The sequence below is a fragment of the Rattus norvegicus genome, chromosome 1 (assembly GCF_036323735.1).
Source record: "Rattus norvegicus strain BN/NHsdMcwi chromosome 1, GRCr8, whole genome shotgun sequence".
NCBI classification, from domain to species: Eukaryota; Metazoa; Chordata; class Mammalia; order Rodentia; family Muridae; genus Rattus; species Rattus norvegicus.
Genome location: NC_086019.1, coordinates 119,590,061 through 119,617,751, shown reverse-complemented (window position 1 = coordinate 119,617,751; position 27,691 = coordinate 119,590,061). Strand labels below are relative to the sequence as shown.

Here is a 27,691-nt window from a genome sequence, read left to right as displayed (position 1 = left end):
ACTTCTCAGTATGTTCTGTCCCATTGAACTGCACAATTAAAATGTAGAGAAATTCCAGTCTACCTGTAATTCATACAGCCAGAAAATTGAATTTCTTTGAAGAGATCCTAGATAATAATGTCTACACAAAGGAGAGATCTGGAATATGATTATACCTTTTGAATTTCGAGATATTTCAGTCCACACAAAGGCTCACAAACCCAAGCTGGTGCACAGAGATCGATTTCCAATGGCAAGGGGAACCTAGGAATAAGACCATAGTTTAGAGATGTAGAAATTGGGGACAAATTTTCTGCATCAAAAGACACACCAAGGATTGTTCCCCCTAAGAGAACTTGGTGAAATTTTGGACGTAACTCTCAGGTCACAGGGAACCTAGCCAGTACGGGAGATTGAAGTTGATGGTGTGGCAATGGCTACCAATTCCCTTCCATGTATACTCACACTGCTTCATCATTGATCTTACTAAAGTTTACTTCAGTATTCATCAGAAAACAAATGCTATCAAGGAGATTGTTTTTGGAACTGTTGGGGCAGAAGATTGTAATGTCAATGGGATACTTGCAAACACCAACTGATCTAGTCACATAAATTTTGGTCACAGTCTCAGTTGATCACATGGCAATCACTGAGTGCTAACGCTCAGGGATTCATGGCCAAAATACATGTCGCTTTCTTCTGTGTACTGATTCTCTTCAGCATTCCCTTACCAGCTGTGGGAACTGATTGTTACCATGCAGTTTGGAAATGGGGAGGAATGAACATAGCCTAGCACATAAAATCTGAAATGCACAAGTCTCATGAAAATTTGATTAAAGTATATGTAACTGTTCGTGTATTGTCCTTCCAATATTACTCAGGGACCTTGACCTTTGCCTTGGTTTCTGACAATGTTTTGCAATTGAAAGATTTGATCGGTGTATATGACAAAGAGCATGTGTCATCCCCTTCATCAATGATTTGGTTTTGCGTACCTATTGACCTATTGATCGCTTAGGGAAGTAACTTTCCATGTGTTGGGAATGTCAGCATGGAAGTGGATGTTGCAAGAGGGATTCTGCTAAGTGGCATCATACATTAGACTTCTTAAACAGCCTCCTTAAAATTAATATGATTGTATGAACTGAAGGGATACAATTGCCCTCACATCTTGCTCTTTCTTTTTAGAGAGGACAGTCTTCAAATTCAAGCTAGGTCTCCCCTTATTCCACAAGAGAGCGCTGTGCCCTTGCATCCTCTGCACTTGCAAGTGAGGATTCAAATTCTGAGGCATTGTTGGCAGCCCAAGTAAGTCATGGTGCAGGTGAAATTACATTATTGACAGTTGTGACCTGCCTGTGTCTGGGTCAATGATGACAACATTAAGTCAATTACAGAATGATGACATAAAAATCATGCTCAATAGGATTACGCTGAGGCCCAAGCAGGGAGCCAGGGTTACAAGCACTACTTAGTCTCTTTGAGGACCACTTGCGGGCCTCATCTGAGCTGCTCTGATGACCTTGTGCTCTTTTCCCTCTGTGGGAACCTGGACAATCTTAGTGCAACTGTGCTGGCAAACACTGCCTGCCAACTAGCACCTAATCTCATAATCTGCTTGTGTGCAAGTCTGCAACACCAACCCTGTCATCATTACCCTCTCTGCTCTGATGTCTTGCAGTCACCTGGCATCACCCCTGCGGTCCAGTGGATCACTATTCCCAGGTGAGTGAAATGATCACGATTAATGGATTGAAATTCCTATAAGATATTCCTCAGTATTTTGACCAATAATTTCAGCCCATCAAAGGTTTCTTAATTAAAAATAATGCAATCCCAGTCAGAAATGAATTTCACTTCTCAGTATGTTTTGTCCCTTTGAACTGCACTATTAAAAATGTAGAGAAGTTCCTTTCTACCTGTAGTTCATACAGCCATAAAATTGAATATCTTGGAAGAGATCCTAGATGATACTATCTACACAAATGGAGGGATCTGGAATATGAATATACCTTTTGAATTTGGAGAAATTTCAGTCCACACACAGGCTCACAAATCAAAACTGGTGCACAGAGATGGATTTCCAATGGCAAGGGGAACCCAGGAATAAGACTTTAGTTTAGAGATGAAGAAATTGGCGATAAATTTTCTGCATCAAAAGACACTCCAAGAATTATTGCCCCAAAGGGAGCTTCGCGAAATTTTTCACGAAACTCTCAGGCCACAGGGAACCTAGCCAGTAGGGTAGATTGAAGTTGAAGGTGTGGCTTTGGCTACCAATTCCCTTCTATGTGTCATCACACAGCTTCATTCTTGATCTTACTAAAATTTACTTCAGTATTCATCAGAAAACAAATGCTATCAAGGAGATGGTTTCTGGAGCTCTTGGGACAGAGGAACGTGATGTCAATGGGATACTTGCAAACACCAACTGATCTAGTCACACGAATTTTGGTCACATTCTGAGTTTCATCACATGGCAATCACTGAGTGCTAACGCTCAGGGATTCATGGCCAAAATACCTGTTGCTTTCTTCTGGGCAACAGATTCTCTTCAGCATTCACTTACCAGCTGTGGGAACTGATTGTTACCATGCAGTATGGAAATGGGGAGGAATGAACATAGCCTAGCACATAAAATCTGAAATGCACAAGTCTCATGAAAATTGGATTAAAGTATACGTAACTGTTCGTGTATTGTCCTTCCAATATTACTCAGGTAAATTCACCTTTGCCTTGGTTTCTGACAATGTTTAGCGATTGAAAGATTTGATCGGTGTATATGACAAAGAGCATGTGTCATCCCCTTCATCAATGATTTGGTTTTGGGTACCTATTGACCTATTGATCGCTTAGGGAAGTAACTTTCCATGTGTTGGGAATGTCAGCATGGAAGTGGATGTTGCAAGAGGGATTCTGCTAAGTGGCATCATACATTAGACTTCTTAAACAGCCTCCTTAAAATTAATATGATTGTATGAACTGAAGGGATACAATTGCCCTCACATCTTGCTCTTTCTTTTTAGAGAGGACAGTCTTCAAATTCAAGCTAGGTCTCCCCTTATTCCACAAGAGAGCGCTGTGCCCTTGCATCCTCTGCACTTGCAAGTGAGGATTCAAATTCTGAGGCATTGTTGGCAGCCCAAGTAAGTCATGGTGCAGGTGAAATTACATTATTGACAGTTGTGACCTGCCTGTGTCTGGGTCAATGATGACAACATTAAGTCAAGAACAGAATGATGACATAAAAATCATGCTCAATAGGATTACGCTGAGGCCCAAGCAGGGAGCCAGGGTTACAAGCACAACTTAGTCTCTTTGAGGACCACTTGCGGGACTCATCTGAGCTGCTCTGATGACCTTGTGCTCTTTTCCCTCTGTGGGAACCTGGACAATCTTAGTGCAACTGTGCTGGCAAACACTGCCTGCCAATTAGCACCTAGTCTCGTAATCTGCTTGTGTGCAAGTCTGCAACACCAACCCCGTCATCATTACCCTCTCTGCTCTGATGTCTTGCAGTCACCTGGCATCACCCCTGCGGTCCAGTGGATCACTATTCCCAGGTGAGTGAAATGATCATGAAATGGATTGAACTTCTTATAAGATATTCCTCAGTATTTTGACCAATAATTTCAGCCCATCAAAGGTTTCTTAATTAAAAATAATGCAATACCAGTCAGAAATGAATTTCACTTCTCAGTATGATCTGTCCCTTTGAATTGCACTATTAAAAATGTAGAGAAATTCCTTTCTACCTTTAGTTCATACAGCCATAAAATTGAATTTCTTGGAAGAGATCCTAGATGATACTGTGTACACAAATGGAGGGATCTGGAATATGAACATACCTTTTGAATTTCGAGAAAATTCAGTCCACACTCAGGCTCACAAATCGAAGCTGGTGCACAGAGATCGGTTTCCAATGGCAAGGGGAACCCAGGAATAAGACTTTAGTTTAGAGTTGTAGAAATTGTCGATAAATTTTCTGCATCAAAAGACACACCAAGGATTATTCGCCCAAAGAGAGCTTGACGAAATTTTTGACGTAACTCTCAGGCCACAGGGAACCTAGCCAGTACGGGAGATTGAAGTTGATGGTGTGGCTATGGCTACCAATTCCCTTCCAAGTATACTCACACTGCTTCATCATTGATCTTACTAAAGTTTACTTCAGTATTCATCAGAAAACAAATGCTATCAAGGAGATGGTTTTTGGAGCTGTTGGGACAGAAGAACGTAATGTCAATGGGATACTTGCAAACACCAACTGATCTAGTCACAGGAATTTTGGTCACATTCTCAGTTTGATCACATGGCAATCACTGAGTGCTAACGCTCAGGGATTCATGGCCAAAATACTTGTGGCTTTCTTATGGGCAAATGATTCTCTTCAGCATTCACATACCAGCTGTGGGAACTGATTGTTACCATGCAGTATGGAAATGGGGAGGAATGAACATAGCCTAGCACATAAAATTTGAAACGCACAAGTCTCATGAAAATTTGATTAAAGTATATGTATCTGTTCCTGTATTGTCCTTCCAATATTACTCAGGGAACTTAACCTTTGCCTTGGTTTCTGACAATGTTTAGCAATTGAAAGTTTTGATCGGTGTATATGGCAAAGAGCATGTGTCATCCCCTTCATCAATGATTTGGTTTTGGGTACCTATTGACCTATTGATCGCTTAGAGAAGTAACTTTCCATGTGTTGGGAATATCAGCATGGAAGAAGATGTTGCAAGAGTGATTCTGCTAAGTGGCATCATACATTAGACTTCTTAAACAGCCTCCTTAAAATTAATATGATTGTATGAACTGAAGGGATACAATTGCCCTCACATCTTGCTCTTTCCTTTTTAGAGAGGACAGTCTTCAAATTCAAGCTAGGTCTACCCTTATTCCACACAAGAGCGCTGTGCCCTTGTACCCTCTGCACTTGCAAGTGAGGATTCAAATTCTGAGGCAGTGTTGGCAGCCCAGGTAAGCCATGGTGCAGGTGAAATTACATTATTGACAGTTGTGTCCTGCCTGTGTCTGGGAAAATGATGAAAACAGAAAGTCAAGAACAGAATGATGACATAAAAATCATGCTCAATAGGATTACGCTGAGGCCCAACCAGGGAGCCAGGGTTACAAGCACTACTTACTCTCTTTGAGGACCACTTGCGGGACTCATCTGAGCTGCTCTGATGACCTTGTGCTCTTTTCCCTCTGTGGGAACCTGGACAATCTTAGTGCAACTGTGCTGGCAAACACTGCCTGCCAACTAGCACCTAATCTCATAATAGCTTGTGTGCAAGTCTGCAACACCAACCCTGTCATCATTACCCTCTCTGCTCTGATGTCTTGCAGTCACCTGGCATCACCCCTGCGGTCCAGTGGATCACTATTCCCAGGTGAGTGAAATGAACACGATTAATGTATTGAACTTCCTATAAGATATTCCTCAGTATTTTGACCAATATTTCAGCCCATCAAAGGTTTCTTAATTAAAAATAATGCAATCCCAGTCAGAAATGAATTTCACTTCTCAGTATGTTTTGTCCCTTTGAACTGCACTATTAAAAATGTAGAGAAATTCCTTTCTACCTGTAGTTTATACAGTCATAAAATTGAATATCTTGGAAGAGATCCTAGATGATACTATCTACACAAATGGAGGAATCTGGAATATGAATATACCTTTTGAATTTGGAGAAATTTCAGTCCACACACAGGCTCACAAATCAAAGCTGGTGCACAGAGATGGATTTCCAATGGCAAGGGGAACCCAGGAATAAGCATTTAGTTTAGAGGTGAAGAAATTGGCGATAAATTTTCTGCATCAAAAGACACTCCAAGAATTATTGCCCCAAAGAGAGCTTCGCGAAATTTTTCAGGAAACTCTCAGGCCACAGGGAACCTAGCCAGTAGGGTAGATTGAAGTTGAAGGTGTGGCTTTGGCTTCCAATTCCCTTCTATGTGTCATCACACAGCTTCATCCTTGATCTTACTAAAATTTACTTCAGTATTCATCAGAAAACAAGTGCTATCAAGGAGATGGTTTCTGGTGCTATTGGGACAGAGGAACGTGATGTCAATGGGATACTTGCAAACACCAACTGATCTAGTCACACGAATTTTGGTCACATTCTGAGTTTCATCACATGGCAATCACTGAGTGCTAACTCTAAGGGATTCATGGCCAAAATACTTGTTGCTTTCTTCTGGGCAGCAGATTCTCTTCAGCATTCACTTACCAGCTGTGGGAACTGATTGTTACCATGCAGTATGGAAATGGGGAGGAATGAACATAGCCTAGCACATAAAATCTGAAATGCACAAGTCTCATGAAAATTTGATTAAAGTATACGTAACTGTTCGTGTATTGTCCTTCCAATATTACTCAGGTAAATTCACCTTTGCCTTGGATTCTGACAATGTGTAGCAATTGAAACATTTGATCGGTGTATATGACAAAGAGCATGTGTCATCCCCTTCATCAATGATTTGGTTTTGGGTACCTATTGACCTATTGATCGCTTAGGGAAGTAACTTTCCATGTGTTGGGAATGTCAGCATGGAAGTGGATGTTGCAAGAGGGATTCTGCTAAGTGGCATCATACATTAGACTTCTTAAACAGCCTCCTTAAAATTAATATGATCGTATGAACTGAAGGGATACAATTGCCCTCACATCTTGCTCTTTGCTTTTTAGAGAGGACAGTCTTCAAATTCAAGCTAGGTCTACCCATATTCCACACAAGAGCGCTGTGCCCTTGTACCCTCTGCACTTGCAAGTGAGGATTCAAATTCTGAGGCAGTGTTGGCAGCCAAGGTAAGCCACGGTGCAGGTGAAATTACATTATTGACAGTTATGTCCTGCCTGTGTCTGGGTCAATGATGACAACATTAAGTCAAGAACAGAATGATGACATAAAAATCATGCTCAATAGGATTACGCTGAGGCCCAACCAGGGAGCCAGGGTTACAAGCACTACTTAGTCTCTTTGAGGACCACTTGCGGGACTCATCTGAGCTGCTCTGATGACCTTGTGCTCTTTTCCCTCTGTGGGAACCTTGACAATCTTAGTGCAACTGTGCTGGCAAACACTGCCTGCCAATTAGCACCTAGTCTCGTAATCTGCTTGTGTGAGTCTGCAACACCAACCCCGTCATCATTACCCTCTCTGCTCTGATGTCTTGCAGTCACCTGGCATCACCCCTTCGGTCCAGTGGATCACTATTCCCAGGTGAGTGAAATCATCACGATTAATGGATTGAACTTCCTATAAGATATTCCTCAGTATCTTGACCAATAATTACAGCCCATCAAAGGTTTCTAATTAAAAATAATGCAATAGCAGTCAGAAATGAATTTCACTTCTCAGTATGTTTTGTCCCTTTGAACTGCACTATTAAAAATGTAGAGAAATTCCTTTCTACCTGTAGTTTATACAGTCATAAAATTGAATATCTTGGAAGAGATCCTAGATGATACTATCTAAACAAATGGAGGGATCTGGAATATGAATATACCTTTGAATTTGGAGAAATTTCAGTCCACACACATGCTCACAAATCCAAGTTGGTGCACAGAGATCGATTTCCAATGGCAAGGGGAACCCAGGAATAATACTATAGTTTAGAGATGTAGAAATTGGCGACAAAGTTTCTGCATCAAAAGACACTCCAAGAATTATTCCCCCAAAAAGAGCTTGGCGAAATTTTTCACGTAACTCTCAGGCCACAGGGAACCTAGCCAGTAGGGGACATTGAAGTTGCAGGTGTGGCTTGGCTACCTATTCACATCCATGAGTCATCACACTGCTTCATCCTTGATCTTACTAAAGTTTACTTCAGTATTCATCAGAAAACAAATGCTATCAAGGAGATGGTTTCTGGAGCTCTTGGGACAGAGGAACGTGATGTCAATGGGATACTTGCAAACACCAACTGATCTAGTCACACGAATTTTGGTCACATTCTGAGTTTCATCACATGGCAATCACTGAGTGCTAACGCTCAGGGATTCATGGCCAAAACACTTGTTGCTTTCTTCTGGGCAACAGATTCTCTTCAGCATTCACTTACCAGCTGTGGGAACTGATTGTTACCATGCAGTATGGAAATGGGGAGGAATGAACATAGCCTAGCACATAAAATCTGAAATGCACAAGTCTCATGAAAATTTGATTAAAGTATACATAACTGTTCGTGTATTGTCCTTCCAATATTACTCAGGTAAATTAAACTTTGCCGTGGTTTCTGACAATGTTAACAATTGAAAGATTTGATTGGTGTATATGACAAAGAGCATGTGTCATCCCCTTCATCAATGATTTGGTTTTGGGTACCTATTGACCTATTGATCGCTTAGGGAAGTAACTTTCCATGTGTTGGGAATGTCAGCATGGAAGTGAAAGTTGCAAGAGTGATTCTGCTAAGTGGCATCATACATTAGACTTCTTAAACAGCCTCCTTAAAATTAATATGATTGTATAAATTGAAGGGATACAATTGCCCTCACATCTTGCTCTTTCCTTTTTAGAGAGGACAGTCTTCAAATTCAAGCTAGGTCTACCCTTATTCCACACAAGAGCGCTGTGCCCTTGTACCCTCTGCACTTGCAAGTGAGGATTCAAATTCTGAAGCAGTGTTGGCAGCCCAGGTAAGCCATGGTGCAGGTGAAATTACATTATTGACAGTTGTGTCCTGCCTGTGTCTGGGTCAATGATGACAACAGAAAGTCAAGAACAGAATGATGACATAAAAATCATGCTCAATAGGATTATGCTGAGGCCCAAACCAGGAGCCAGGGTTACAAGCACTACTTAGTCTCTTTGAGGACCACTTGCGGGACTCATCTGAGCTGCTCTGATGACCTTGTGCTCTTTTCCCTCTGTGGGAACCTGGACAATCTTAGTGCAACTGTGCTGGCAAACACTGCCTGCCAACTAGCACCTAACCTCATAATCTGTTTGTGTGCAAGTCTGCAACACCAACCCTGTCATCATTACCCTCTCTGCTCTGATGTCTTGCAGTCACCTGGCATCACCCCTGCGGTCCAGTGGATCACTATTCCCAGGTGAGTGAAATGATCACGATTAATGTATTGAACTTCCTATAAGATATTCCTCAGTATTTTGACCAATATTTCAGCCCATCAAAGGTTTCTTAATTAAAAATAATGCAATCCCAGTCTGAAATGAATTTCACTTCTCAGTATTTTTTGTCCCTTTGAACTGCACTATTAAAAATGTAGAGAAATTCCTTTCTACCTGTAGTTCATACAGTCATAAAATTGAATATCTTGGAAGAGATCCTAGATGATACTATCTACACAAATGGAGGGATCTGGAATATGAATATACCTTTTGAATTTGGAGAAATTTCAGTCCACACAAAGGCTCACAAATCAAAGCTGGTGCACAGAGATGGATTTCCAATGACAAGGGGAACCCAGGAATAAGACTTTAGTTTAGAGATGAAGAAATTGGCGATAAATTTTCTGCATCAAAAGACACTCCAAGAATTATTGCCCCAAAGAGAGCTTCGCGAAATTTTTCACGTAACTCTCAGGCCACAGGGAACCTAGCCAGTAGGGTAGATTGAAGTTGAAGGTGTGGCTTTGGCTACCAAATCCCTTCTATGTGTCATCACACAGCTTCATTCTTGATCTTACTAAAATTTACTTCAGCATTCTTCAGAAAACAAATGCTATCAAGGAGATGGTTTCTGGAGCTCTTGGGACAGGAGCGTGATGTCAATGGGATACTTGCAAACACCAACTGATCTAGTCACACGAATTTTGGTCACATTCTGAGTTTCATCACATGGCAATCACTGAGTGCTAACGCTCAGTGATTCATGGCCAAAATACTTGTTGCTTTCTTCTGGGCAACAGATTCTCTTCAGCATTCACTTACCAGCTGTGGGAACTGATTGTTACCATGCAGTATGGAAATGGGGAGGAATGAACATAGCCTAGCACATAAAATCTGAAATGCACAAGTCTCATGAAAATTGGATTAAAGTATACGTAACTGTTCGTGTATTGTCCTTCCAATATTACTCAGGTAAATTCACCTTTGCCTTGGTTTCTGACAATGTTTAGCAATTGAAAGATTTGATCGGTGTATATGACAAAGAGCATGTGTCATCCCCTTCATCAATGATTTGGTTTTGGGTACCTATTGACCTATTGATCGCTTAGGGAAGTAACTTTCCATGTGTTGGGAATGTCAGCATGGAAGTGGATGTTGCAAGAGGGATTCTGCTAAGTGGCATCATACATTAGACTTCTTAAACAGCCTCTTTTAAATTAATATGATCGTATGAACTGAAGGGATACAATTGCCCTCACATCTTGCTCTTTCCTTTTTAGAGAGGACAGTCTTCAAATTCAAGCTAGGTCTACCCTCATTCCACACAAGAGCGCTGTGCCCTTGTACCCTCTGCACTTGCAAGTGAGGATTCAAATTCTGAGGCAGTGTTGGCAGCCCAGGTAAGCCATGGTGCAGGTGAAATTACATTATTGACTGTTGTGTCCTGCCTGTGTCTGGGTCAATGATGACAACAGTAAGTCAAGAACAGAATGATGACATAAAAATCATGCTCAATAGGATTATGCTGAGGCCCAACCAGGGAGCCAGGGTTACAAGCACTACTTAGTCTCTTTGAGGACCACTTGCGGGACTCATCTGAGCTGCTCTGATGACCTTGTGCTCTTTTCCCTCTGTGGGAACCTGGACAATCTTAGTGCAACTGTGCTGGCAAACACTGCCTGCCAACTAGCACCTAATCTCATAATCTGCTTGTGTGCAAGTCTGCAACACCAACCCTGTCATCATTACCCTCTCTGCTCTGATGTCTTGCAGTCACCTGGCATCATCACTGCGGTCCACTGGATCACTATTCCCAGGTGAGTGATATGATCACGATTAATGTATTGAACTTCCTATAAGATATTCCTCAGTATTTTGACCAATATTTCAGCCCATCAAAGGTTTCTTAATTAAAAATAATGCAATCCCAGTCAGAAATGAATTTCACTTCTCAGTATGTTTTGTCCCTTTGAACTGTACTATTAAAAATGTAGAGAAATTCCTTTCTACCTGTAGTTCACACAGTCATAAAATTGAATATCTTAGAAGAGATCCTAGATGATACTGTCTACACAAATGGAGGGATCTGGAATATGAATATACCTTTTGAATTTGGAGAAATTTCAGTCCACACACAGGCTCACAAATCAAAGCTGGTGCACAGAGATGGATTTCCAATGACAAGGGGAACCCAGAAATAAGACCTTAGTTTAGAGATGAAGAAATTGGCGATAAATTTTCAGCATCAAAAGAAACTCCAAGAATTATTCCCCCAAAGAGAGCTTGGCGAAATTTTTCACGAAACTCTCAGGCCACAGGGAACCTAGCCAGGAGGGGACATTGAAGTTGCAGGTGTGGCTTTGGCTACCTATTCACTTCCAGGAGTCATCACACTGCTTCATCCTTGATCTTACTAAAGTTTACTTCAGTATTCATCAGAAAACAAATGCTATCAAGGAGATGGTTTCTGGAGCTCTTGGGACGGAGGAACATGATGTCAATGGGATACTTGCAAACACCAACTGATCTAGTCACACGAATTTTGGTCACATTCTGAGTTTCATCACATGGCAATCACTGAGTGCTAACGCTCAGGGATTCATGGCCAAAATACTTGTTGCTTTCCTCTAGGCAACAGATTCTCTTCAGCATTCACTTACCAGCTGTGGGAACTGATTGTTACCATGCAGTATGGAAATGAGGAGGAATGAACATAGCCTAGCACATAAAGTCTGAAATGCACAAGTCTCATGAAAATTTGATTAAAGTATACGTAACTGTTCGTGTATTGTCCTTCCAATATTACTCAGGTAAATTCACCTTTGCCTTGGTTTCTGACAATGTTTAGCGATTGAAAGATTTGATCGGTGTATATGACAAAGAGCATGTGTCATCCCCTTCATCAATGATTTGGTTTTGGGTACCTATTGACCTATTGATCGCTTAGGGAAGTAACTTTCCATGTGTTGGGAATGTCAGCATGGAAGTGGATGTTGCAAGAGTGATTCTGCTAAGTGGCATCATACATTAGACTTCTTAAACAGCCTCCTTAAAATTAATATGATTGTATGAACTGAAGGGATACAATTGCCCTCACATCTTGCTCTTTCCTTTTAGAGAGGACAGTCTTCAAATTCAAGCTAGGTCTACCCTTATTCCACACAAGAGCGCTGTGCCCTTGTACCCTCTGCACTTGCAAGTGAGGATTCAAATTCTGAGGCAGTGTTGGCAGCCAAGGTAAGCAATGGTGCAGGTGAAATTACTTTATTGACAGTTGTGTCCTGCCTGTGTCTGGGTCAATGATGACAACATTAAGTCAAGAACAGAATGATGACATAAAAATCATGCTCAATAGGATTACGCTGAGGCCCAACCAGGGAGCCAGGGTTACAAGCACTACTTAGTCTCTTTGAGGACCACTTGCGGGACTCATCTGAGCTGCTCTGATGACCTTGTGCTCTTTTCCCTCTGTGGGAACCTGGACAATCTTAGTGCAACTGTGCTGGCAAACACTGCCTGCCAACTAGCACCTAATCTCATAATCTGCTTGTGTGCAAGTCTGCAACACCAACCCTGTCTTCATTACCCTCTCTGCTCTGATGTCTTGCAGTCACCTGGCATCACCCTTGAGGTCCAGTGGATCACTATTCCCAGGTGAGTGAAATGATCACGATTAATGGATTGAACTTCCTATAAGATATTCCTCAGTATTTTGACCAATAATTTCAGCCCATCAAAGGTTTCTTAATTAAAAATAATGCAATCCCAGTCAGAAATGAATTTCACTTCTCAGTATGTTTTGTCCCTTTGAACTGCACTATTAAAAATGTAGAGAAATTCCTTTCTTTTTTTTTTTTTTATTAACTTGAGTATTTCTTATATACATTTCGAGTGTTATTCCCTTTCCCGGTTTCCGGGCAAACATCCCCCTCCCCCCTCCCCTTCCTTATGGGTGTTCCCCTCCCAACCCTCCCCCCATTGCCGCCCTCCCCCCATAGACTAGTTCACTGTGGGTTCAGTCTTAGCAGGACCCAGGGCTTCCCCTTCCACTGGTGCTCTTACTAGGATATTCATTGCTACCTATGGGGTCAGAGTCCAGGGTCAGTCCATGTATAGTCTTTAGGTAGTGGCTTAGTCCCTGGAAGCTCTGGTTGCTTGGCATTGTTGTACTTTTGGGGTCTCAAGCCCCTTCAAGCTCTTCCAGTTCTTTCTCTGATTCCTTCAATAGGGGACCTATTCTCAGTTCAGTGGTTTGCTGCTGGCATTCGCCTCTATATTTGCTGTATTCTGGCTGTGTCTCTCAGGAGCGATCTACATCCGGCTCCTGTCGGTCTGCACTTCTTTGCTTCATCCATCTTGTCTAATTGGGTGGCTGTATATGTATGGGCCACATGTTGGGCAGGCTCTGAATGGGTGTTCCTTCAGTCTCTGTTTTAATCTTTGCCTCTCCCTTCCCTGCCAAGGGTATTCTTTTTCCTCATTTAAAGAAGGAGTGAAGCATTCACATTTTGATCATCCGTCTTGAGTTTCGTTTGTTCTAGGGATCTAGGGTAATTCAAGCATTTGGGCTAATAGCCACTTATCAATGAGTGCATACCATGTATGTCTTTCTGTGATTGGGTTAGCTCACTCAGGATGATATTTTCCAGTTCCAACCATTTGCCTACGAATTTCATAAACTCGTTGTTTTTGATAGCTGAGTAATATTCCATTGTGTAGATGTACCACATTTTCTGTATCCATTCCTCTGTTGAAGGGCATCTGGGTTCTTTCCAGCTTCTGGCTATTATAAATAAGGCTGCGATGAACATAGTGGAGCACGTGTCTCTTTTATATGTTGAGGCATCTTTTGGGTATATGCCCAAGAGAGGTATAGCTGGATCCTCAGGCAGTTCAATGTCCAATTTTCTGAGGAACCTCCAGACTGATTTCCAGAATGGTTTTACCAGTCTGCAATCCCACCAACAATGGAGGAGTGTTCCTCTTTCTCCACATCCTCGCCAGCATCTGCTGTCACCTGAGTTTTTGATCTTAGCCAATCGCACTGGTGTGAGGTGAAATCTCAGGGTTGTTTTGATTTGCATTTCCCTTATGACTAAAGATGTTGAACATTTCTTTAGGTGTTTCTCAGCCATTCGGCATTCCTCAGCTGTGAATTCTTTGTTTAGCTCTGAACCCCATTTTTTAATAGGGTTATTTGTTTCCCTGCGGTCTAACTTCTTGAGTTCTTTGTATATTTTGGAAATAAGGCCTCTATCTGTTGTAGGATTGGTAAAGATCTTTTCCCAATCTGTTGGTTGCCGTTTTGTCCTAACCTCAGTGTCCTTTGCCTTACAGAAGCTTTGCAGTTTTATGAGATCCCATTTGTCGATTCTTGATCTTAGAGCATAAGCCATTGGTGTTTTGTTCAGGAAATTTTTTCCAGTGCCCATGTGTTCCAGATGCTTCCCTAGTTTTTCTTCTATTAGTTTGAGTGTGTCTGGTTTGATGTGGAGGGCCTTGATCCACTTGGACTTAAGCTTTGTACAGGGTGATAAGGATGGATCGATCTGCATTCTTCTACATGTTGCCCTCCAGTTGAACCAGCACCATTTGCTGAAAATACTATCTTTTTTCCATTGGATGGTTTTGGCTCCTTTGTCAAAAATCAAGTGACCATAGGTGTGTGGGTTCATTTCTGGGTCTTCAATTCTATTCCATTGGTCTATCTGTCTGTCTCTGTACCAATACCATGCAGTTTTTATCACTATTGCTCTGTAATACTGCTTGAGTTCAGGGAGAGTGATTCCCCCTGAAGTCCTTTTATTGTTGAGGATAGCTTTAGCTATCCTGGGTTTTTTGTTATTCCAGATGAATTTGCAAATTGTTCTGTCTAACTCTTTGAAGAATTGGATTGGTATTTTGATGGGGATTGCATTGAATCTGTAGATTGCTTTTGGTAAAATGGCCATTTTTACCATATTAATCCTGCCAATCCATGAGCATGGGAGATCTTTCCATCTTCTGAGGTCTTCTTCAATTTCTTTCCTCAGTGTCTTGAAGTTCTTATTGTACAGATCTTTTACTTGCTTGGTTAAAGTCACACCGAGGTACTTTATATTATTTGGGTCTATTATGAAGGGTGTCGTTTCCCTAATTTCTTTCTCGGCTTGTTTCTCTTTTGTATAGAGGAAGGCAACTGATTTATTTGAGTTAATTTTATACCCAGCCACTTTGCTGAAGTTGTTTATCAGCTTTAGTAGTTCTCTGGTGGAACTTTTGGGATCACTTAAATATACTATCATGTCATCTGCAAATAGTGATATTTTGACCTCTTCTTTTCCGATCTGTATCCCTTTGATCTCCTTTTGTTGTCTGATTGCTCTGGCTAGAACTTCAAGAACTATATTGAATAAGTAGGGAGAGAGTGGGCAGCCTTGTCTAGTCCCTGATTTTAGTGGGATTGCTTCAAGTTTCTCTCCATTTAGTTTAATGTTAGCAACTGGTTTGCTGTATATGGCTTTTACTATGTTTAGGTATGGGCCTTGAATTCCTATTCTTTCCAGGACTTTTATCATGAAGGGGTGTTGAATTTTGTCAAATGCTTTCTCAGCATCTAATGAAATGATCATGTGGTTCTGTTCTTTCAGTTTGTTTATATAATGGATCACGTTGATGGTTTTCCGTATATTAAACCATCCCTGCATGCCTGGGATGAAGCCTACTTGATCATGGTGGATGATTGTTTTGATGTGCTCTTGAATTCGGTTTGCCAGAATTTTATTGAGTATTTTTGCGTCGATATTCATAAGGGAAATTGGTCTGAAGTTCTCTTTCTTTGTGGTGTCTTTGTGTGGTTTAGGTATAAGAGTAATTGTGGCTTCGTAGAAGGAATTCGGTAGGGCTCCATCTGTTTCAATTTTGTGGAATAGTTTGGATAATATTGGTATGAGGTCTTCTATGAAGGTTTGATAGAATTCTGCACTAAACCCGTCTGGACCTGGGCTCTTTTTGGTTGGGAGACCTTTAATGACTGCTTCTATTTCCTTAGGAGTTATGGGGTTGTTTAACTGGTTTATCTGTTCCTGATTTAACTTCGATACCTGGTATCTGTCTAGGAAATTGTCCATTTCCTGAAGATTTTCAAATTTTGTTGAATATAGGTTTTTATAGTAAGATCTGATGATTTTTTGAATTTCCTCCGAATCTGTAGTTATGTCTCCCTTTTCATTTCTGATTTTGTTAATTTGGACACACTCTCTGTGTCCTCTCGTTAGTCTGGCTAAGGGTTTATCTATCTTGTTGATTTTCTCAAAGAACCAACTTTTGGTTCTGTTGATTCTTTCTATGGTCCTTTTTGTTTCTACTTGGTTGATTTCAGCTCTGAGTTTGATTATTTCCTGCCTTCTACTCCTCCTGGGTGTATTTGCTTCTTTTTGTTCTAGAGCTTTTAGGTGTGCTGTCAAGCTGCTGACATATGCTCTTTCCTGTTTCTTTCTGCAGGCACTCAGCGCTATGATTTTTCCTCTTAGCACAGCTTTCATTGTGTCCCATAAGTTTGAGTATGTTGTATCTTCATTTTCATTAAATTCTAAAAAGTTTTTAATTTCTTTCTTTATTTCTTCCTTGACCAGGTTATCATTGAGTAGAGCATTGTTCAATTTCCACATATATGTGGGCATTCTTCCCTTATTGTTATTGAAGACCAGTTTTAGGCCGTGGTGGTCCGATAGCACGCATGGGATTATTTCTATCTTTCTGTACCTGTTGAGGCCCGTTTTTTGACCAATTATATGGTCAATTTTGGAGAAAGTACCATGAGGAGCTGAGAAGAAGGTATATCCTTTTGCTTTAGGATAGAATGTTCTATAAATATCCGTTAAGTCCATTTGGCTCATGACTTCTCTTAGTCTGTCTACATCACTGTTTAATTTCTGTTTCCATGATCTGTCCATTGATGAGAGTGGGGTGTTGAAATCTCCCACTATTATTGTGTGAGGTTCAATGTGTGTTTTGAGCTTTAGTAAGGTTTCTTTTACATATGTAGGTGCCCTTGTATTTGGGGCATAGATATTTAGGATTGAGAGTTCATCTTGGTTGATTTTTCCTTTGATGAATATGAAGTGTCCTTCCTTATCTTTTTTGATGACTTTTAGTTGGAAATTGATTTTATTTGATATTAGAATGGCTACTCCAGCTTGCTTCTTCTGACCATTTGCTTGGAAAGTTGTTTTCCAGCCTTTCACTCTGAGGTAGTGTCTGTCTTTGTCTCTGAGGTGTGTTTCCTGTAGGCAGCAGAATGCAGGGTCCTCGTTGCGTATCCAGTTTGTTAATCTATGTCTTTTTATTGGGGAGTTGAGGCCTTTGATATTGAGAGATATTAAGGAATAGTGATTATTGCTTCCCGTTATATTCATATTTGATGTGAGGTTATGTTTGTGTGCTTTCATTCTCTTTGTTTTGTTGCCAAGACGATTAGTTTCTTGCTTCTTCTAGGGTATAGCTTGCCTCCTTATGTTGGGCTTTACCATTTATTATCCTTTGTAGTGCTGGATTTGTAGAAAGATATTGTGTAAATTTGGTTTTGTCATGGAATATCTTGGTTTCTCCATCAATGTTAATTGAGAGTTTTGCTGGATACAGTAATCTGGGCTGGCATTTGTGTTCTCTTAGGGTCTGTATAACATCAGTCCAGGATCTTCTGGCCTTCATAGTTTCTGGCGAGAAGTCTGGTGTGATTCTGATAGGTGTCCCTTTATATGTTACTTGACCTTTTTCCCTTACTGCTTTTAATATTCTTTCTTTATTTTGTGCGTTTGGTGTTTTGACAATTATGTGACGGGAGGTGTTTCTTTTCTGGTCCAATCTATTTGGAGTTCTGTAGGCTTCCTGTATGTCTATGGGTATCTCTTTTTTTAGGTTAGGGAAGTTTTCTTCTATGATTTTGTTGAAGATATTTACTGGTCCTTTGAGCTGGGAGTCTTCACTCTCTTCTATACCTATTATCCTTAGGTTTGATCTTCTCATTGAGTCCTGGATTTCCTGTATGTTTTGGACCAGTAGCTTTTTCCGCTTTACATTATCTTTGACAGTTGAGTCAATGATTTCTATGGAATCTTCTGCTCCTGAGATTCTCTCTTCCATCTCTTGTATTCTGTTGGTGAAGCTTGTATCTACAGCTCCTTGTCTCTTCTTTTGGTTTTCTATATCCAGGGTTGTTTCCATGTGTTCTTTCTTGATTGCTTCTATTTCCATTTTTAATTCCTTCAACTGTTTGATTGTGTTTTCCTGGAATTCTCTCAGGGATTTTTGCGATTCCTCTCTGTAGGCTTTTACTTGTTTATTAATGTTTTCCTGTGCTTCCCTAAGTGTGTTCAGGTCTTTCCTGAAGTCCTCCAGCATCATGATCAAATATGATTTTGAAACTAGATCTTGCTTTTCTGGTGTGTTTGGATATTCCATGTTTGTTTTGGTGGGAGAATTGGGCTCCGATGATGGCATGTAGTCTTGGTTTCTGTTGCTTGGGTTCCTGCGCTTGCCTCTCGCCATCAGATTATCTCTAGTGTTACTTTGTTCTGCTATTTCTGGCAGTGGCTAGACTGTCTTATAGGCCTGTGTGTCAGGAGTGCTGTATACCTGTTTTCCTCTCTTTCAGTCAGTTATGGGGACAGAGTGTTCTGCTTTCGGGCGTGTAGTTTTTCCTCTCTACAGGTCTTCAGCTGTTCCTGTGGGCCTGTGTCTTGAGTTCACCAGGCAGCTTTCTTGCAGCAGAAAATTTGGTCTTACCTGTGGTCCCGAGGCTCAGGTTTGCTCGTGGGGTGCTGTTCAGGGGCTCTCTGCAGCGGCAGCAACCAGGAAGACCTGTGCCGCCCCTTCCGGGAGCTTCAGTGCACCAGGGTTCCAGATGGTCTTTGGCTTTTTCCTCTGGCGTCCGAGATGTGTGTGCAGGGAGCAGTCTCTTCTGGTTTCCCAGGCCTGTCTGCCTCTCTGAAGGTTTAGCTCTCCCTCCCACGGGATTTGGGTGCAGAGAACTGTTTATCCGGTCTGTTTCCTTCAGGGTCCGGCGGTGTCTCCGGCAGGGGTCCTGCCGCTCCTGGGCCCTCCCCCACGGGAGCCCAGAGGCCTTATACAGTTTCCTCTTGGGCCAGGGATGTGGGCAGGGGTGAGCAGTGTTGGTGGTCTCTTCCGCTCTGCAGCCTCAGGAGTGCCCACCTGACCAGGCGGTTGGGTCTCTCTCTCACCGGGTCTGGGAGCAGAGAGCTGCTGCGGGCCGGGATCCGCGGGTGTGGGACTTCCGGTAAACACAGAACGTGCCCGGTTCTAGAGAAATTCTGCTTCCGTGTGTCCCAAGCTCACCAGGCAGCTTTCTTGCAGCAGAAAATTTGGTCTTACCTGTGGTCCCGAGGCTCAAGTTCGCTCGTGGGGTGCTGCCCAGGGGCTCTCTGCAGCGGCAGCAACCAGGAAGACCTGTGCCGCCCCTTCCGGGAGCTTCAGTGCACCAGGGTTCCAGATGGTCTTTGGCTTTTTCCTCTGGCGTCCGAGATGTGTGTGCAGGGAGCAGTCTCTTCTGGTTTCCCAGGCCTGACTGCCTCTCTGAAGGTTTAGCTCTCCCTCCCACGGGATTTGGGTGCAGAGAACTGTTTATCCGGTCTGTTTCCTTCAGGGTCCGGCAGTGTCTCCGGCAGGGGTCCTGCCGCTCCTGGGCCCTCCCCCACGGGAGCCCAGAGGCCTTATACAGTTTCCTCTTGGGCCAGGGATGTGGGCAGGGGTGAGCAGTGTTGGTGGTCTCTTCCGCTCTGCAGCCTCAGGAGTGCCCACCTGACCAGGCGGTTGGGTCTCTCTCTCACCGGGTCTGGGAGCAGAGAGCTGCTGCGAGAAATTCCTTTCTACCTGTAGTTCATACAGCCATAAAATTGAATATCTTAGAAGAGATCCTAGATGATAATATCTACATAAATGGAGGGATCTGGAATATGAATATACCTTTTGAATTTGGAGAAATTTCAGTCCACACACAGGCTCACATATCAAAGCACAGAGATGGATTTCCAATGGCAAGGGGAACCCAGGAATAAGAGTTTAGTTTAGAGATGAAGAAATTGGCGATAAATTTTCTGCATCAAAAGACACTCCAAGAATTATTGCACCCAAGAGAGTTTCGCGAAATTTTTCACGAAACTCTCAGGCCACAGGGAACCTAGCCAGTAGGGTAGATTGAAGTTGAAAGTGTGGCTTTGGCTACCAATTCCCTTCTATGTGTCATCACACAGCTTCATTCTTGATCTTACTAAAATTTACTTCAGTATTCATCAGAAAACAAATGCTATCAAGGAGATGGTTTCTGGAGCTCTTGGGACAGAGGAATGTGATGTCACTGGGATACTTGCAAACACCAACTGATCTAGTCACACGAATTTTGGTCACATTCTGAGTTTCATCACATGGCAATCACTGAGTGCTAACGCTCAGGGATTCATGGCCAAAATACATGTTGCTTTCTTCTGGGCAACAGAATCTCTTCAGCATTCACATACCAGCTGTGGGAACTGATTGTTACCATGCAGTATGGAAATGGGGAGGAATGAACATAGCCTAGAACATAAAATCTGAAATGTACAAGTATCATGAAAATTTGATAAAGTATACGTAACTGTTCGTGTATTGTCCTTCCAATATTACTCAGGTAAATTCACCTTTGCCTTGGTTTCTGACAATGTTTAGCAATTGAAAGATTTGATCGGTGTATATGGCAAAGAGCATGTGTCATCCCCTTCATCAATGATTTGGTTTTGGGTACCTATTGACCTATTGATCACTTAGGGAAGTAACTTTCCATGTGTTGGGAATGTCAGCATGGAAGTGGATGTTGCAAGAGGGATTCTGCTAAGTGGCATCATACATTAGACTTCTTAAACAGCCTCCTTAAAATTAATATGATTGTATGAACTGAAGGGATACAATTGCCCTCACATCTTGCTCTTTCCTTTTTAGAGAGGACAGTCTTCAAATTCAAGCTAGGTCTACCCTTCTTCCACACAAGAGCGCTGTGCCCTTGTACCCTCTGCACTTGCAAGTGAGGATTCAAATTCTGAGGCAGTGTTGGCAGCCTAGGTAAGCCATGGTGCAGGGGAAATTACTTTATTGACAGTTGTGTCCTGCCTGTGTCTGGGTCAATGATGACAACATTAAGTCAAGAACAGAATGATGACATAAAAATCATGCTCAATAGGATTACGCTGAGGCCCAACCAGGGAGCCAGGTTTACAAGCACTACTTAGTCTCTTTGAGGACCACTTGCGGGACTCATCTGAGCTGCTCTGATGACCTTGTGCTCTTTTCCCTCTGTGGGAACCTGGACAATCTTAGTGCAACTGTGCTGGCAAACACTGCCTCCCAATTAGCACCTAGTCTCGTAATCTGCTTGTGTGCAAGTCTGCAACACCTACCCCGTCATCATTACCCTCTCTGCTCTTATGTCTTGCAGTCACCTGGCATCACCCCTGCGGTCCAGTGGATCACTATTCCCAGGTGAGTGAAATGATCACGATTAATGGATTGAACTTCCTATAAGATATTCCTCAGTATTTTGACCAATAATTACAGCCCATAAAAGGTTTCTAATTAAAAATAATGCAATACCAGTCAGAAATGAATTTCACTTCTCAGTATGTTTTGTCCCTTTGAACTGCACTATTAAAAATGTAGAGAAATTCCTTTCTACCTGTAGTTCAAACACTCATAAAATTGAATTTCTTGTAAGAGATCCTAGATGATACTCTCTACACAAATGGAGGGATCTGGAATATGAATATACCTTTTGAGTTTGGAAAAATTTCAGTCCACACACAGGCTCACAAATCAAAGCTCGTGCACAGAGATGGATTTCCAATGGCAAGGGGAACCCAGGAATAAGACTTTAGTTTAGAGATGAAGAAATTGGGAATAAATTTTCAACATCAAAAGACACTCCAAGAATTATTGCCCCAAAGAGAGCTTCGCGAAATTTTTCAAGAAACTCTCAGGCCACAGGGAACCTAGCCAGTAGGGTAGATTGAAGTTGCAGGTGTGGCTTGGCTACCTATTTACTTCCATGAGTCATCACACTGCTTCATCCTTGATCTTACTAAAGTTTACTTCAGTATTCATCAGAAAACAAATGCTATCAAGGAGATGGTTTCTGGAGCTCTTGGGACAGAGGAACGTGATGTCAATGGGATACTTGCAACACCAACTGATCTAGTTACACGAATTTTGGTCACATTCTGAGTTTCATCACATGGCAATCACTGAGTGCTAACGCTCAGGGATTCATGGCCAAAATACATGTTGCTTTCTTCTGGGCAACAGATTCTCTTCAGCATTCACATACCAGCTGTGGGAACTGATTGTTTCCATGCAGTATGGAAATGGGGAGGAATGAACATTGCCTAACGCATAAATCTGAAATGCACAAGTCTCATGAAAATTTGATTATAGTATATGTAACTTTTCGTGTATTGTCCTTCCAATATTACTCAGGTAAATTCACCTTTGCCTTGTTTTCTGACAATGTTTACAAATTGAAAGATTTGATCGGTGTATATGATCAAGAGCATGTGTCATCCCCTTCATCAATGATTTGGTTTTGGGTACCTATTGACCTAGTGATCGCTTAGGGAAGTAACTTTCCATGTGTTGGGAATGTCAGCATGGAAGTGGATGTTGCAAGAGTGATTCTGCTAAGTGGCATCATACATTAGACTTCTTAAACAGCCTCCTTAAAATTAATATGATTGTATGAACTGAAGGGATACAATTGCCCTCACATCTTGTTCTTTCCTTTTTAGAGAGGACAGTCTTCAAATTCAAGCTAGGTCTACCCTTATTCCACACAAGAGCGCTGTGCCCTTGTACCCTCTGCACTTGCAAGTTTGGATTCAAATTCTGAGACAGTGTTGGCAGCCCAGGTAAGCCACGGTGCAGGTGAAATTACATTATTGACAGTTGTGTCCTGCCTGTGTCTGGGTCAATGATGACAACCGAAAGTCAAGAACAGAATGATGACATAAAAATCATGCTCAATAGGATTACGCTGAGGCCCAACCAGGGAGCCAGGGTTACAAGCACTACTTAGTCTCTTTGAGGACCACTTGCGGGACTCATCTGAGCTGCTCTGATGACCTTGTGCTCTTTTCCCTCTGTGGGAACCTGGACAATCTTAGTGCAACTGTGCTGGCAAACACTGCCTGCCAACTAGCACCTAATCTCATAATCTGCTTGTGTGCAAGTCTGCAACACCAACCCTGTCATCATTACCCTCTCTGCTCTGATGTCTTGCAGTCACCAGGCATCACCCTTGAGGTCCAGTGGATCACTATTCCCAGGTGAGTGAAATGATCACGATTAATGGATTGAACTTCCTATAAGATATTCCTCAGTATTTTGACCAATAATTTCAGCCCATCAAAGGTTTCTTAATTAAAAATAATGCAATCCCAGTCAGAAATGAATTTCACTTCTCAGTATGTTTTGTCCCTTTGAACTGCACTATTAAAAATGTAGAGAAATTCCTTTCTACCTGTACTTCATACAGCCATAAAATTGAATATCTTGGTAGAGATCCTAGATGATAATATCTACATAAATGGAGGGATCTGGAATATGAATATACCTTTTGAATTTGGAGAAATTTCAGTCCACACACAGGCTCACATTTCAAAGCACAGAGATGGATTTCCAATGGCAAGGGGAACCCAGGAATAAGACTATAGTTTAGAGATGTAGAAATTGGCGACAAAGTTTCTGCATCAAAAGACACTCCAAGAATTATTCCCCCAAAGAGAGCTTGGCGAAATTCTTCACGTAACTCTCAGGCCACAGGGAACCTAGCCAGTAGGGGACATTGAAGTTGCAGGTGTGGCTTGGCTACCTATTCACTTCCATGAGTCATCACACTGCTTCATCCTTGATCTTACTAAAGTTTACTTCAGTATTCATCAGAAAACAAATGCTATCAAGGAGATGGTTTCTGGAGATCTTGGGACAGAGGAACATGATGTCAATGGGATACTTGCAAACACCAACTGATCTAGTCACACGAATTTTGGTCACATTCTGAGTTTCATCACATGGCAATCACTGAGTGCTAATGCTCAGGGATTCATGGTTAAAATACTTGTTGCTTTCCTCTGGGCAACAGATTCTCTTCAGCATTCACATACCAGCTGTGGGAACTGATTGTTACCATGCAGTATGGAAATGGGGAAGAATGAACATAGCCTAGCACATAAAGTCTGAAATGCACAAGTCTCATGAAAATTTGATTAAAGTATACGTAACTGTTCGTGTATTGTCCTTCCAATATTACTCAGGTAAATTCACCTTTGCCTTGGTTTCTGACAATGTTTAGCAATTGAAAGATTTGATCGGTGTATATGATCAAGAGCATGTGTCATCCACTTCATCAATGATTTGGTTTTGGGTACCTATTGACCTATTGATCGCTTAGGGAAGTAACTTTCCATGTGTTGGGAATGTCAGCATGGAAGTGGATGTTGCAAGAGTGATTCTGCTAAGTGGCATCATACATTAGACTTCTTAAACAGCCTCCTTAAAATTAATATGATTGTATGAACTGAAGGGATACAATTGCCCTCACATCTTGCTCTTTCCTTTTTAGAGAGGACAGTCTTCAAATTCAAGTTAGGTCTACCCTTATTCTACACAAGAGCGCTGTGCCCTTGTACCCTCTGCACTTGCAAGTGAGGATTCAAATTCTGAGGCAGTGTTGGCAGCCCAGGTAAGCCACGGTGCAGGTGAAATTACATTATTGACAGTTGTGTCCTGCCTGTGTCTGGGTCAATGATGACAACATTAAGTCAAGAACAGAATGATGACATAAAAATCATGCTCAATAGGATTTTGCTGAGGCCCAACCGGGGAGCCAGGGTTACAAGCACTACTTAGTCTCTTTGAGGACCACTTGCGGCACTCATCTGAGCTGCTCTGATGACCTTGTGCTCTTTTCCCTCTGTGGGAACCTGGACAATCTTAGTGCAACTATGCTGGCTAACACTGCCTGCCAACTAGCACCTAATCTCATAATCTGCTTGTGTGCAAGTTTGCAACACCAACCCTGTCATCATTACCCTCTCTGCTCTGATGTCTTGCAGTCACCAGGCATCACTCTTGAGGTCCAGTGGATCACTATTCCCAGGTGAGTGAAATGATCACGATTAATGGATTGAACTTCCTATAAGATATTCCTCAGTATTTTGACGAATAATTTCAGCCCATCAAAGGTTTCTTAATTAAAAATAATGCAATCCCAGTCAGAAATGAATTTCACTTCTCAGTATGTTTTGTCCCTTTGAACTGCACTATTAAAAATGTAGAGAAATTCCTTTCTTTTTTTTTTTTTTTTTTTTATTAACTTGAGTATTTCTTATATACATTTCGAGTTTTATTCCCTTTCCCGGTTTCCGGGCAAACATCCCCCTCCCCCCTCCCCTTCCTTTTGGGTGTTCCCCTCCCAACCCTCCCCCCATTGCCGCCCTCCCCCCATAGACTAGTTCACTGTGGGTTCAGTCTTAGCAGGACCCAGGGCTTCCCCTTCCACTGGTGCTCTTACTACGATATTCATTGCTACCTATGGGGTCAGAGTCCAGGGTCAGTCCATGTATAGTCTTTAGGTAGTGGCTTAGTCCCTGGAAGCTCTGGTTGCTTGGCATTGTTGTACTTTTGGGGTCTCGAGCCCCTTCAAGCTCTTCCAGTTCTTTCTCTGATTCCTTCAATAGGGGACCTATTCTCAGTTCAGTGGTTTGCTGCTGGCATTCGCCTCTATATTTGCTGTATTCTGGCTGTGTCTCTCAGGAGCGATCTACATCCGGCTCCTGTCGGTCTGCACTTCTTTGCTTCATCCATCTTGTCTAATTGGGTGGCTGTATATGTATGGGCCACATGTGGGGCAGGCTCTGAATGGGTGTTCCTTCAGTCTCTGTTTTAATCTTTGCCTCTCCCTTCCCTGCCAAGGGTATTCTTTTTCCTCATTTAAAGAAGGAGTGAAGCATTCACATTTTGATCATCCGTCTTGAGTTTCGTTTGTTCTAGGGATCTAGGGTAATTCAAGCATTTGGGCTAATAGCCACTTATCAATGAGTGCATACCATGTATGTCTTTCTGTGATTGGGTTAGCTCACTCAGGATGATATTTTCCAGTTCCAACCATTTGCCTACGAATTTCATAAACTCGTTGTTTTTGATAGCTGAGTAATATTCCATTGTGTAGATGTACCACATTTTCTGTATCCATTCCTCTGTTGAAGGGCATCTGGGTTCTTTCCAGCTTCTGGCTATTATAAATAAGGCTGCGATGAACATAGTGGAGCACGTGTCTCTTTTATATGTTGAGGCATCTTTTGGGTATATGCCCAAGAGAGGTATAGCTGGATCCTCAGGCAGTTCAATGTCCAATTTTCTGAGGAACCTCCAGACTGATTTCCAGAATGGTTTTACCAGTCTGCAATCCCACCAACAATGGAGGAGTGTTCCTCTTTCTCCACATCCTCGCCAGCATCTGCTGTCACCTGAGTTTTTGATCTTAGCCAATCGCACTGGTGTGAGGTGAAATCTCAGGGTTGTTTTGATTTGCATTTCCCTTATGACTAAAGATGTTGAACATTTCTTTAGGTGTTTCTCAGCCATTCGGCATTCCTCAGCTGTGAATTCTTTGTTTAGCTCTGAACCCCATTTTTTAATAGGGTTATTTGTTTCCCTGCGGTCTAACTTCTTGAGTTCTTTGTATATTTTGGAAATAAGGCCTCTATCTGTTGTAGGATTGGTAAAGATCTTTTCCCAATCTGTTGGTTGCCGTTTTGTCCTAACCTCAGTGTCCTTTGCCTTACAGAAGCTTTGCAGTTTTATGAGATCCCATTTGTCGATTCTTGATCTTAGAGCATAAGCCATTGGTGTTTTGTTCAGGAAATTTTTTCCAGTGCCCATGTGTTCCAGATGCTTCCCTAGTTTTTCTTCTATTAGTTTGAGTGTGTCTGGTTTGATGTGGAGGTCCTTGATCCACTTGGACTTAAGCTTTGTACAGGGTGATAAGGATGGATCGATCTGCATTCTTCTACATGTTGCCCTCCAGTTGAACCAGCACCATTTGCTGAAAATACTATCTTTTTTCCATTGGATGGTTTTGGCTCCTTTGTCAAAAATCAAGTGACCATAGGTGTGTGGGTTCATTTCTGGGTCTTCAATTCTATTCCATTGGTCTATCTGTCTGTCTCTGTACCAATACCATGCAGTTTTTATCACTATTGCTCTGTAATACTGCTTGAGTTCAGGGAGAGTGATTCCCCCTGAAGTCCTTTTATTGTTGAGGATAGCTTTAGCTGTCCTGGGTTTTTTGTTATTCCAGATGAATTTGCAAATTGTTCTGTCTAACTCTTTGAAGAATTGGATTGGTATTTTGATGGGGATTGCATTGAATCTGTAGATTGCTTTTGGTAAAATGGCCATTTTTACCATATTAATCCTGCCAATCCATGAGCATGGGAGATCTTTCCATCTTCTGAGGTCTTCTTCAATTTCTTTCCTCAGTGTCTTGAAGTTCTTATTGTACAGATCTTTTACTTGCTTGGTTAAAGTCACACCGAGGTACTTTA

The 27,691-nt window shown here is 41.9% G+C and overlaps 1 protein-coding gene, 1 long non-coding RNA gene and 10 other non-coding genes across 12 annotated transcripts in view; all 12 read left to right on the top strand.

The window, feature by feature from the left end:
- The window catches only part of LOC102551177 (uncharacterized), a 48,517-nt gene extending 46,900 nt beyond the window's left edge, over window positions 1-1,617 (top strand). Inside the window, exon 12 of the mRNA XM_063280702.1 lies at window positions 1,168-1,617. The gene's annotated coding sequence lies outside the window, so the exon portion shown is untranslated. The remainder of the gene's footprint in view (window positions 1-1,167) is intronic.
- On the top strand, window positions 1,344-1,421 carry LOC120100255 (small nucleolar RNA SNORD115). Its single transcript, XR_005500033.1, has one exon. It is a non-coding gene; the product is annotated as a small nucleolar RNA SNORD115 (small nucleolar RNA).
- Window positions 1,618-3,134: 1,517 nt separating the features above from the next.
- Ube3al1 (ubiquitin protein ligase E3A like 1) lies at window positions 3,135-12,908 on the top strand. The gene is made up of 4 exons (XR_010060239.1): window positions 3,135-6,799; window positions 7,171-10,468; window positions 10,842-10,885; window positions 11,700-12,908. It is a non-coding gene; the product is annotated as a ubiquitin protein ligase E3A like 1 (long non-coding RNA).
- On the top strand, window positions 3,182-3,259 carry LOC120100238 (small nucleolar RNA SNORD115). Its single transcript, XR_005500016.1, has one exon. It is a non-coding gene; the product is annotated as a small nucleolar RNA SNORD115 (small nucleolar RNA).
- Window positions 5,019-5,096, top strand: LOC120100277 (small nucleolar RNA SNORD115). Its single transcript, XR_005500053.1, has one exon. It is a non-coding gene; the product is annotated as a small nucleolar RNA SNORD115 (small nucleolar RNA).
- LOC120100237 (small nucleolar RNA SNORD115) lies at window positions 6,856-6,933 on the top strand. The gene has a single exon (XR_005500015.1). It is a non-coding gene; the product is annotated as a small nucleolar RNA SNORD115 (small nucleolar RNA).
- On the top strand, window positions 8,689-8,766 carry LOC120100257 (small nucleolar RNA SNORD115). Its single transcript, XR_005500034.1, has one exon. It is a non-coding gene; the product is annotated as a small nucleolar RNA SNORD115 (small nucleolar RNA).
- Window positions 10,525-10,602, top strand: LOC120100258 (small nucleolar RNA SNORD115). The gene has a single exon (XR_005500035.1). It is a non-coding gene; the product is annotated as a small nucleolar RNA SNORD115 (small nucleolar RNA).
- LOC120100236 (small nucleolar RNA SNORD115) lies at window positions 12,362-12,439 on the top strand. Its single transcript, XR_005500014.1, has one exon. It is a non-coding gene; the product is annotated as a small nucleolar RNA SNORD115 (small nucleolar RNA).
- Window positions 12,909-21,214: 8,306 nt separating the features above from the next.
- LOC120100235 (small nucleolar RNA SNORD115) lies at window positions 21,215-21,292 on the top strand. The gene has a single exon (XR_005500013.1). It is a non-coding gene; the product is annotated as a small nucleolar RNA SNORD115 (small nucleolar RNA).
- A 1,757-nt stretch (window positions 21,293-23,049) lies between these two features.
- Window positions 23,050-23,127, top strand: LOC120100239 (small nucleolar RNA SNORD115). Its single transcript, XR_005500017.1, has one exon. It is a non-coding gene; the product is annotated as a small nucleolar RNA SNORD115 (small nucleolar RNA).
- Window positions 23,128-24,881: 1,754 nt separating this feature from the next.
- On the top strand, window positions 24,882-24,959 carry LOC120100261 (small nucleolar RNA SNORD115). Its single transcript, XR_005500038.1, has one exon. It is a non-coding gene; the product is annotated as a small nucleolar RNA SNORD115 (small nucleolar RNA).
- Window positions 24,960-27,691: the final 2,732 nt, after the last annotated feature.